We start from the raw sequence: 12694 nt of genomic DNA, 5'->3' as shown, positions 1-12694 counted from the left end.
CGCTTAAGCTCCCGAAAGGCCTCCACAGCAGCAGGGGACCAATCAGCAACATCAGCACCCTTCTTAGTCAAATCAGTCAATGGTTTAACAACATCAGAAAAACCAGCAATAAATCGACGATAAAAGTTAGCAAAGCCCAAAAATTTCTGAAGACTCTTAAGAGAAGAGGGTTGCGTCCAATCACAAATAGCCCGAACCTTGACAGGATCCATCTCGATGGAAGAGGGGGAAAAAATGTATCCCAAGAAGGAAATCTTTTGAACCCCAAAAACGCACTTAGAACCCTTCACACACAAGGAATTAGACCGCAAAACCTGAAAAACCCTCCTGACCTGCTGGACATGAGAGTCCCAGTCATCCGAAAAAATCAGAATATCATCCAGATACACGATCATAAATTTATCCAAATAATCACGGAAAATGTCATGCATAAAGGACTGAAAGACTGAAGGGGCATTTGAAAGGCCAAAAGGCATCACCAAATACTCAAAGTGGCCCTCGGGCGTATTAAATGCGGTTTTCCACTCATCCCCCTGCTTAATTCGCACCAAATTATACGCCCCACGGAGATCTATCTTAGAGAACCACTTGGCCCCCTTTATGCGAGCAAACAAATCAGTCAGCAGTGGCAACGGATATTGATATTTAACCGTGATTTTATTCAAAAGCCGATAATCAATACACGGCCTCAAAGAGCCATCTTTCTTAGACACAAAGAAAAAACCGGCTCCTAAGGGAGATGACGAAGGACGAATATGTCCCTTTTCCAAGGACTCCTTTATATATTCTCGCATAGCAGCATGTTCAGGCACAGACAGATTAAATAAACGACCCTTAGGGTATTTACTACCCGGAATCAAATCTATGGCACAATCGCACTCCCGGTGCGGAGGTAATGAACCAAGCTTAGGTTCTTCAAAAACGTCACGATAGTCAGACAAGAATTCAGGAATCTCAGAGGGAATAGATGACGAAATGGAAACCAAAGGTACGTCCCCATGCATCCCCTTACATCCCCAGCTTAACACAGACATAGCGTTCCAGTCGAGGACTGGGTTATGAGATTGCAGCCATGGCAATCCAAGCACCAACACATCATGTAGATTATACAGCACAAGAAAGCGAACAATCTCCTGATGATCCGGATTAATTCGCATAGTTACTTGTGTCCAGTATTGTGGTTTATTACTAGCCAATGGGGTGGAGTCAATCCCCTTCAGAGGTATAGGAGTTTCAAGAGGCTCTAAATCATACCCACAGCGTTTGGCAAAGGACCAATCCATAAGACTCAAAGCGGCGCCAGAGTCGACATAGGCATCCGCGGTAATAGATGATAAAGAACAAATCAGGGTCACAGATAGAATAAACTTAGACTGAAAAGTGCCAATTGAAACTGACTTATCAAGCTTCTTAGTACGCTTAGAGCATGCTGATATAAGATGAGTTGAATCACCACAATAAAAGCACAACCCATTTTTTCGTCTAAAATTCTGCCGTTCGCTTCTGGACAGAATTCTATCACATTGCATATTCTCTGGCGTCTTCTCAGTAGACACCGCCAAATGGTGCACAGGTTTGCGCTCCCGCAGACGTCTATCGATCTGGATAGCCATTGACATGGACTCATTCAGACCCGCAGGCACAGTGAACCCCACCATAACATCCTTAACGGCATCAGAGAGACCCTCTCTGAAATTCGCCGCCAGGGCGCACTCATTCCACTGAGTAAGCACAGACCATTTACGGAATTTTTGGCAGTATATTTCAACTTCATCTTGCCCCTGAGATAGGGACATCAAGGCTTTTTCCGCCTGAAGCTCTAAATGAGGTTCCTCATAAAGCAACCCCAAGGCCAGAAAAAACGCATCCACATTGAGCAACGCAGGATCCCCTGGAGCCAATGCAAAAGCCCAATCTTGAGGGTCGCCCCGGAGCAAGGAAATCACAATCCTGACCTGCTGAGCAGGATCTCCAGCAGAGCGAGATTTCAGGGACAAAAACAACTTGCAATTATTTTTGAAATTTTGAAAGCAAGATCTATTCCCCGAGAAAAATTCAGGCAAAGGAATTCTAGGTTCAGATATAGGAACATGAACAACAAAATCTTGTAAATTTTGAACTTTCGTGGTGAGATTATTTAAACCTGCAGCTAAACTCTGAATATCCATTTTAAACAGGTGAACACAGAGCCATTCCAGGATTAGAAGGAGAGAGAGAGAGGAAGGCTGCAATATAGGCAGACTTGCAAGTGATTCAATTGAAAGCACACTCAGAACTGAAGGAAAATAAAATAAAAAATTTTCAGCAGACTTCTTTTTTCTCTCCTTTCTCTGCCAATTAATTTAACCCTTTGTGGGCCGGTCAAACTGTTATGGTTCTCAATGGCAAGAGAACATAGCCCAGCATACATAGGAACTAGCTCTTGGAAGGATGGAAACTTAAACTGACCATGAACTAAACCTGCCGCACAACTAACAGTAGCCGGGTAGCGTAGCCTGCGTTTTATCCCTAGACGCCCAGCGCCGGCCGGAGGACTAACTAATCCTGGCAGAGGAAAATATAGTCCTGGCTCACCTCTAGAGAAATTTCCCCGAAAGGCAGACAGAGGCCCCCACATATATTGGCGGTGATTTAAGATGAAAATGACAAACGTAGTATGAAAATAGGTTTAGCAAAATCGAGGTCCGCTTACTAGATAGCAGGAAGACAGAAAGGGTACTTTCATGGTCAGCTGAAAACCCTATCAATACACCATCCTGAAATTACTTTAAGACTCTAGTATTAACTCATAACATCAGAGTGGCAATTTCAGATCACAAGAGCTTTCCAGACACAGAAACGAAACTGCAGCTGTGAACTGGAACAAAATGCAAAAAACAAACAAGGACAAAAGTCCGACTTAGCTGGAAGTTGTCTGGTAGCAGGAACATGCACAGAAAGGCTTCTGATTACAATGTTGACCGGCATGGAAGTGACAGAGGAGCAAGGTTAAATAGCGACTCCCACATCCTGATGGGAACAGGTGAACAGAGGGGATGATGCACACAAGTTCAATTCCACCAGTGGCCACCGGGGGAGCCCAAAATCCAATTTCACAACAGGCCGCCAAATCGGACCCAGAGTGACCCGGGCCGCCAAATCGGACCCAGAGTGACCCGGGCCGCCAAATCGGACCCAGAGTGACCCGGCCCACCAAATCGGACCCAGAGTGACCCGGCCCACCAAATCGGACCCAGAGTGACCCGGCCCACCAAATCGGACCCAGAGTGGCCTCAACCCTGAGGGGCTACAACTACCAAACCAGCGCCTGAGGGGAACCCAAGTGTGAAAGTCTTGCAGGGGCAGCCCGGGCACCATTCCAAAGCACTATCTGTAGTTTCTTCAGGAAATACCCATCTAGTTCTTATTATTATTATTCAGTCCGCACGTAATGCGGCCCGAACCGCTAAACTCACAGACTCCAGTGAGGTGTCATTTCGAAGCCAGCGTTCCTGAGAGGTGTGCTAAGTATTTTTCGTGTCGATCGGATTTGTAGTTTTGGCGCAATTTGCGTTTGAAAAAAGTGTCTCAATGCATTTCAATAGGGAAATTTTCCAATACGTTTATAATGGGCCTGATTTCTGAGGCAATTTCTAAAAATAACTGCCACCTGGCTGATTACCTCATTGATATGCGCAGTGAGACCCAGTTACTATGCCAACGCCTATAAACTCTACCAGCCCACCAGGTCACAAGTTTTGTCAGATAATATCAGCTCTTAAAGTGACAGTACAGCACAATTACAAAGCACTATCTGTAGTCTTATCATTATTGCCCCGCTCACCAAATCGGACCCAGCCCACCAAATCGGACGAGAGTGCCCCCGCTTGCCAAATCGGACCCAGAGTGCCCCCGCCCGCCAAATCGGACCCAGAGTGGCGCCGCCCGTCAAGTCGGACCCAGAGTGGCGCCGCCCGCCAAATCGGACCCAGAGTGGCGCCGCCCGCCAAATCAGACTCAGAGTGGCGCCGCCCGCCAAATCGGACCCAGAGTGGCGCCGCCCGCCAAATCGGACCCAGAGTGGCGCCGCCCGCCAAATCGGACCCAGAGTGGCGCCGCCCGCCAAATCGGACCCAGAGTGGCGCCGCCCGCCAAATCGGACCCAGAGTGGCGCCGCCCGCCAAATCGGACACAGAGTTGCGCCGCCCGCCAAATCGGACCCAGAGAGGCGCCGCCCGCCAAATCGGACCCAGAGTGGAGCCGCCCGCAAAATCGGACCCAGAGTGGCGCCGCCCGCCAAATCGGACCCAGAGTGACCCGGGCCGCCAAATCGGACCCAGAGTGACCCGGGCCGCCAAATCGGACCCAGAGTGACCCGGGCCGCCAAATCGGACCCAGAGTGGCGCCGCCCGCCAAATCGGACCCAGAGTGGCGCCGCCCGCCAAATCGGACCCAGAGTAGCGCCGCCCGCCAAATCGGACCCAGAGTGGCGCCGCCCGCCAAATCGGACCCAGAGTGACCCGGGCCGCCAAATCAGACCCAGAGTGGCGCCGCCCGCCAAATCGGACCCAGAGTGGCGCCGCCCGCCAAATCGGACCCAGAGTGGCGCCGCCCGCCAAATCGGACCCAGAGTGGCGCCGCCCGCCAAATCGGACCCAGAGTGACCCGGCCCGCCAAATCGGACCCAGAGTGACCCGGCCCGCCAAATCGGACCCAGAGTGACCCGGCCCGCCAAATCGGACCCAGAGTGACCCGGCGCGCCAAATCGGACCCAGAGTGACCCGGCCCGCCAAATCGGACCCAGAGTGACCCGGCCCGCCAAATCGGACCCAGAGTGACCCGGCCCACCAAATCGGACCCAGAGTGGCGCCGCCCACCAAGTCGGACCCAGAGTGGCGCCGCCCGCCAAGTCGGACCCAGAGTGGCGCCGCCCGCCAAGTCGGACCCAGAGTGGCGCCGCGCGCCAAGTCGGACCCAGAGTGGCGCCGCCCGTCAAATCGGACCCAGAGTGGCGCCGCCCGTCAAATCGGACCCAGAGTGACCCGGGCCACCAAATCGGACCCAGAGTGACCCGGGCCACCAAATCAGACCCAGAGTGACCCGGGCCATCAAATCGGACCCAGAGTGACCCGGGCCACCAAATCGGACACAGAGTGATCCGGGCCACCAAATCGGACCCAGAGTGACCCGGGCCACCAAATCGGACCCAGAGTGACCCGGGCCACCAAATCGGACCCAGAGTGACCCGGGCCACCAAATCGGACCCAGAGTGACCCGGGCCACCAAATCGGACCCAGAGTGACCCGGGCCACCAAATCGGACCCAGAGTTACCCGGGCCACCAAATCGGACCCAGAGTGACCCGGGCCACCAAATCGGACCCAGAGTGACCCGGGCCACCAAATCGGGCCCAGAGTGACCCGGGTCACCAAATCGGGCCCAGAGTGACCCGGGTTGACCAAATCGGGCCCAGAGTGACCCGGGCCACCAAATCGGGCCCAGAGTGACCCGGGCCACCAAATCGGACCAAGAGTGACCCGGGCCACCAAATGGGACCCAGAGTGACCCGGGCCACCAAATCGGACCCAGAGTGACCCGGGCCACCAAATCGGCCCCAGAGTGACCCGGGCCACCAAATCGGGCCCAGAGTGACCCGGGCCACCAAATCGGCCCCAGAGTGACCCGGGCCACCAAATCGGGCCCAGAGTGACCCGGGCCACCAAATCGGGCCCAGAGTGACCCGGGTTGACCAAATCGGGCCCAGAGTGACCCGGGCCACCAAATCGGGCCCAGAGTGACCCGGGCCACCAAATCGGACCAAGAGTGACCCGGGCCACCAAATGGGACCCAGAGTGATCCGGGCCACCAAATGGGACCCAGAGTGACCCGGGCCACCAAATGGGACCCAGAGTGACCCGGCCCGCCAAATCGGACCCAGAGTGGCGCCGCCCGCCAAATCGGACCCAGAGTGGCGCCGCCCGCCAAATCGGACCCAGAGTGGCGCCGCCCGCCAAATCGGACCCAGAGTGGCGCCGCCCGCCAAATCGGACCCAGAGTGGCGCTGCCCGCCAAATCGGACCCAGAGTGGCGCCGCCCGCCAAATCGGACCCAGAGTGACCCGGCCCGCCAAATCGGACCCAGAGTGACCCGGCCCGCCAAATCGGACCCAGAGTGACCCGGCGCGCCAAATCGGACCCAGAGTGACCCAGCCCGCCAAATCGGACCCAGAGTGACCCGGCCCGCCAAATCGGACCCAGAGTGACCCGGCCCACCAAATCGGACCCAGAGTGGCGCCGCCCACCAAGTCGGACCCAGAGTGGCGCCGCCCGCCAAGTCGGACCCAGAGTGGCGCCGCCCGCCAAGTCGGACCCAGAGTGGCGCCGCGCGCCAAGTCGGACCCAGAGTGGCGCCGCCCGTCAAATCGGACCCAGAGTGGCGCCGCCCGTCAAATCGGACCCAGAGTGACCCGGGCCACCAAATCGGACCCAGAGTGACCCGGGCCACCAAATCAGACCCAGAGTGACCCGGGCCATCAAATCGGACCCAGAGTGACCCGGGCCACCAAATCGGACACAGAGTGACCCGGGCCACCAAATCGGACCCAGAGTGACCCGGGCCACCAAATCGGACCCAGAGTGACCCGGGCCACCAAATCGGACCCAGAGTGACCCGGGCCACCAAATCGGACCCAGAGTGACCCGGGCCACCAAATCGGACCCAGAGTTACCCGGGCCACCAAATCGGACCCAGAGTGACCCGGGCCACCAAATCGGCCCCAGAGTGACCCGGGCCACCAAATCGGGCCCAGAGTGACCCGGGCCACCAAATCGGGCCCAGAGTGACCCGGGTTGACCAAATCGGGCCCAGAGTGACCCGGGCCACCAAATCGGGCCCAGAGTGACCCGGGCCACCAAATCGGACCAAGAGTGACCCGGGCCACCAAATGGGACCCAGAGTGACCCGGGCCACCAAATCGGACCCAGAGTGACCCGGGCCACCAAATCGGCCCCAGAGTGACCCGGGCCACCAAATCGGGCCCAGAGTGACCCGGGCCACCAAATCGGCCCCAGAGTGACCCGGGCCACCAAATCGGGCCCAGAGTGACCCGGGCCACCAAATCGGGCCCAGAGTGACCCGGGTTGACCAAATCGGGCCCAGAGTGACCCGGGCCACCAAATCGGGCCCAGAGTGACCCGGGCCACCAAATCGGACCAAGAGTGACCCGGGCCACCAAATGGGACCCAGAGTGACCCGGGCCACCAAATGGGACCCAGAGTGACCCGGGCCACCAAATGGGACCCAGAGTGACCCGGCCCGCCAAATCGGACCCAGAGTGGCGCCGCCCGCCAAATCGGACCCAGAGTGGCGCCGCCCGCCAAATCGGACCCAGAGTGGCGCCGCCCGCCAAATCGGACCCAGAGTGGCGCCGCCCGCCAAATCGGACCCAGAGTGGCGCTGCCCGCCAAATCGGACCCAGAGTGGCGCCGCCCGCCAAATCGGACCCAGAGTGGCGCCGCCCGCCAAATCGGACCCAGAGTGGCGCCGCCCGCCAAATCGGACACAGAGTTGCGCCGCCCGCCAAATCGGACCCAGAGAGGCGCCGCCCGCCAAATCGGACCCAGAGTGGCGCCGCCCGCAAAATCGGACCCAGAGTGGCGCCGCCCGCCAAATCGGACCCAGAGTGACCCGGGCCGCCAAATCGGACCCAGAGTGACCCGGGCCGCCAAATCGGACCCAGAGTGACCCGGGCCGCCAAATCGGACCCAGAGTGGCGCCGCCCGCCAAATCGGACCCAGAGTGGCGCCGCCCGCCAAATCGGACCCAGAGTAGCGCCGCCCGCCAAATCGGACCCAGAGTGGCGCCGCCCGCCAAATCGGACCCAGAGTGGCGCTGCCCACCAAATCGGACCCAGAGTGACCCGGGCCGCCAAATCGGACCCAGAGTGGCGCCGCCCGCCAAATCGGACCCAGAGTGGCGCCGCCCGCCAAATCGGACCCAGAGTGGCGCCGCCCGCCAAATCGGACCCAGAGTGGCGCCGCCCGCCAAATCGGACCCAAAGTGACCCGGCCCGCCAAATCGGACCCAGAGTGACCCGGCCCGCCAAATCGGACCCAGAGTGACCCGGCCCGCCAAATCGGACCCAGAGTGACCCGGCCCGCCAAATCGGACCCAGAGTGACCCGGCCCGCCAAATCGGACCCAGAGTGACCCGGCCCACCAAATCGGACCCAGAGTGGCGCCGCCCACCAAGTCAGACCCAGAGTGGCGCCGCCCGCCAAGTCGGACCCAGAGTGGCGCCGCCCGCCAAGTCGGACCCAGAGTGGCGCCGCGCGCCAAGTCGGACCCAGAGTGGCGCCGCCTGTCAAATCGGACCCAGAGTGGCGCCGCCCGTCAAATCGGACCCAGAGTGACCCGGGCCACCAAATCGGACCCAGAGTGACCCGGGCCACCAAATCGGACCCAGAGTGACCCGGGCCATCAAATCGGACCCAGAGTGACCCGGGCCACCAAATCGGACACAGAGTGACCCGGGCCACCAAATCGGACCCAGAGTGACCCGGGCCACCAAATCGGACCCAGAGTGACCCGGGCCACCAAATCGGACCCAGAGTGACCCGGGCCACCAAATCGGACCCAGAGTGACCCGGGCCACCAAATCGGACCCAGAGTGACCCGGGCCACCAAATCGGACCCAGAGTGACCCGGGCCACCAAATCGGACCCAGAGTGACCCGGGCCACCAAATCGGACCCAGAGTGACCCGGGCCACCAAATCGGACCCAGAGTGACCCGGGCCACCAAATCGGCCCCAGAGTGACCCGGGCCACCAAATCGGGCCCAGAGTGACCCGGGCCACCAAATCGGGCCCAGAGTGACCCGGGTTGACCAAATCGGGCCCAGAGTGACCCGGGCCACCAAATCGGGCCCAGAGTGACCCGGGCCACCAAATCGGACCAAGAGTGACCCGGGCCACCAAATGGGACCCAGAGTGACCCGGGCCACCAAATTGGACCCAGAGTGACCCGGGCCACCAAATCGGCCCCAGAGTGACCCGGGCCACCAAATCGGGCCCAGAGTGACCCGGGCCACCAAATCGGCCCCAGAGTGACCCGGGCCACCAAATCGGGCCCAGAGTGACCCGGGCCACCAAATCGGGCCCAGAGTGACCCGGGTTGACCAAATCGGGCCCAGAGTGACCCGGGCCACCAAATCGGGCCCAGAGTGACCCGGGCCACCAAATCGGACCAAGAGTGACCCGGGCCACCAAATGGGACCCAGAGTGACCCGGGCCACCAAATGGGACCCAGAGTGACCCGGGCCACCAAATGGGACCCAGAGTGACCCGGCCCACCAAATGGGACCCAGAGTGACCCGGCCCACCAAATGGGACCCAGAGTGACCCGGCCCACCAAATCGGACCCAGAGTGACCCGGGCCACCAAATCGGACCCAGAGTGACCCGGGCCACCAAATCGGACCCAGAGTGACCCGGGCCACCAAATCGGACCCAGAGTGACCCGGGCCACCAAATCGGACCCAGAGTGACCCGGGCCACCAAATCGGACCCAGAGTGACCCGGGCCACCAAATCGGACCCAGAGTGACCCGGGCCACCAAATCGGACCCAGAGTGACCCGGGCCACCAAATCGGACCCAGAGTGACCCGGGCCACCAAATCGGACCCAGAGTGACCCGGGCCACCAAATCGGGCCCAGAGTGACCCGGGCCACCAAATCGGGCCCAGAGTGACCCGGGTTGACCAAATCGGGCCCAGAGTGACCCGGGCCACCAAATCGGGCCCAGAGTGACCCGGGCCACCAAATCGGACCAAGAGTGACCCGGGCCACCAAATGGGACCCAGAGTGACCCGGGCCACCAAATCGGGCCCAGAGTGACCCGGGTTGACCAAATCTGGCCCAGAGTGACCCGGGCCACCAAATCGGGCCCAGAGTGACCCGGGCCACCAAGTCGGACCAAGAGTGACCCGGGCCACCAAATGGGACCCAGAGTGACCCGGGCCACCAAATGAGACCCAGAGTGACCCGGGCCACCAAATGGGACCCAGAGTGACCCGGCCCACCAAATGGGACCCAGAGTGACCCGGCCCACCAAATGGGACCCAGAGTGACCCGGCCCACCAAATGGGACCCAGAGTGACCCGGCCCACCAAATCGGACCCAGAGTGACCCGGCCCACCAAATCGGACCCAGAGTGACCCAGCCCACCAAATCGGACCTAGAGTGACCCGGCCCACCAAGCCTCAACCCTGAGGGGCTACAACTACCAAACCAGCGCCTGAGGGGCACCCAAGTGTGAAAGTCTTGCAGGGGCAGCCCGGGCACCATTCCAAAGCACTATCTGTAGTTCCTTCAGGAAATACCCATCTAGTTATTATTATAGTGCTTTGGAACAAAGCACTATACTGTTATTCCACCGTGGTAAACTTCTTATTCTTATTATTATTATTCAGTCCGCACGTAATGCGGCCCGAACCGCTAAACTCACAGACTCCAGTGAGGTGTCATTTCGAAGCCAGCGTTCCTGAGAGGTGTGCTAAGTATTTTTCGTGTCGATCGGATTTGTAGTTTTGGAGCAATTTGCGTTTGAAAAAAGTGTCTCAATGCATTTCAATAGGGAAATTTTCCAATACGTTTATAATGGGCCTGATTTCTGAGGCAATTTCTAAAAATAACTGCCACCTGGCTGATTACCTCATTGATATGCGCAGTGAGACCCGTTACTATGCCAACGCCTATAAACTCTACCAGCCCACCAGGTCACAAGTTTTGTCAGATAATATCAGCTCTTAAAGTGACAGTACAGCACAATTACAAAGCACTATCTGTAGTCTTATCATTATTGCCCCGCTCACCAAATCGGACCCAGCCCACCAAATCGGACCAGAGTGCCCCCGCTTGCCAAATCGGACCCAGAGTGCCCCCGCCCGCCAAATCGGACCCAGAGTGGCGCCGCCCGTCAAGTCGGACCCAGAGTGGCGCCGCCCGCCAAATCGGACCCAGAGTGGCGCCGCCCGCCAAATCGGACCCAGAGTGGCGCCGCCCGCCAAATCGGACCCAGAGTGGCGCCGCCCGCCAAATCGGACCCAGAGTGGCGCCGCCCGCCAAATCGGACCCAGAGTGGCGCCGCCCGCCAAATCGGACCCAGAGTGGCGCCGCCCGCCAAATCGGACAGAGTTGCGCCGCCCGCCAAATCGGACCCAGAGAGGCGCCGCCCGCCAAATCGGACCCAGAGTGGCGCCGCCCGCAAAATCGGACCCAGAGTGGCGCCGCCCGCCAAATCGGACCCAGAGTGACCCGGGCCGCCAAATCGGACCCAGAGTGACCCGGGCCGCCAAATCGGACCCAGAGTGACCCGGGCCGCCAAATCGGACCCAGAGTGGCGCCGCCCGCCAAATCGGACCCAGAGTGGCGCCGCCCGCCAAATCGGACCCAGAGTGGCGCCGCCCGTCAAATCGGACCCAGAGTGGCGCCGCCCGCCAAATCGGACCCAGAGTGGCGCCGCCCGCCAAATCGGACCCAGAGTGGCGCCGCCCGCCAAATCGGACCCAGAGTGACCCGGCCCGCCAAATCGGACCCAGAGTGACCCGGCCCGCCAAATCGGACCCAGAGTGACCCGGCCCGCCAAATCGGACCCAGAGTGACCCGGCCCGCCAAATCGGACCCAGAGTGACCCGGCCCGCCAAATCGGACCCAGAGTGACCCGGCCCGCCAAATCGGACCAAGAGTGGCGCCGCCCGCCAAGTCGGACCCAGAGTGGCGCCGCCCGCCAAGTCGGACCCAGAGTGGCGCCGCCCGCCAAGTCGGACCCAGAGTGGCGCCGCCCGACAAATCGGACCCAGAGTGGCGCCGCCCGCCAAGTCGGACCCAGAGTGGCGCAGCCCGCCAAGTCGGACCCAGAGTGGCGCCGCCCGTCAAGTCGGACCCAGAGTGGCGCCGCCCGTCAAATCGGACCCAGAGTGACCCGGGCCACCAAATCGGACCCAGAGTGACCCGGGCCACCAAATCTGACCCAGAGTGACCCGGGCCACCAAATCGGACCCAGAGTGACCCGGGCCACCAAATCGGACCCAGAGTGACCCGGGCCACCAAATCGGACCCAGAGTGACCCGGGCCACCAAATCGGACCCAGAGTGACCCGGGCCACCAAATCGGACCCAGAGTGACCCGGGCCACCAAATCGGACCCAGAGTGACCCGGGCCACCAAATCGGACCCAGAGTGACCCGGGCCACCAAATCGGACCCAGAGTGACCCGGGCCACCAAATCGGACCCAGAGTGACCCGGGCCACCAAATCGGACCCAGAGTGACCCGGGCCACCAAATCGGACCCAGAGTGACCCGGGCCACCAAATCGGACCCAGAGTGACCCGGGCCACCAAATCGGCCCCAGAGTGACCCGGGCCACCAAATCGGCCCCAGAGTGACCCGGCCCACCAAATCGGACCCAGAGTGACCCGGCTCACCAAGCCTCAACCCTGAGGGGCTACAACTACCAAACCAGCGCCTGAGGGGCACCCAAGTGTGAAAGTCTTGCAGGGGCAGCCCGGGCACCATTCCAAAGCACTATCTGTAGTTCCTTCAGGAAATACCCATCTAGTTATAGTGCTTTGGAACAAAGCACTATACTGTTATTCCACCGTGGTAAACTTCTTCTTATTCTTATTATTCAGTCCGCACGTAATGCGGCCCGAACCGCTAA

The sequence above is a fragment of the Ranitomeya variabilis genome, chromosome 4 (genome assembly GCF_051348905.1).
Source record: "Ranitomeya variabilis isolate aRanVar5 chromosome 4, aRanVar5.hap1, whole genome shotgun sequence".
In the NCBI taxonomy this organism is placed as follows: Eukaryota; Metazoa; Chordata; class Amphibia; order Anura; family Dendrobatidae; genus Ranitomeya; species Ranitomeya variabilis.
Note: the sequence above shows the minus strand (reverse complement) of the source record.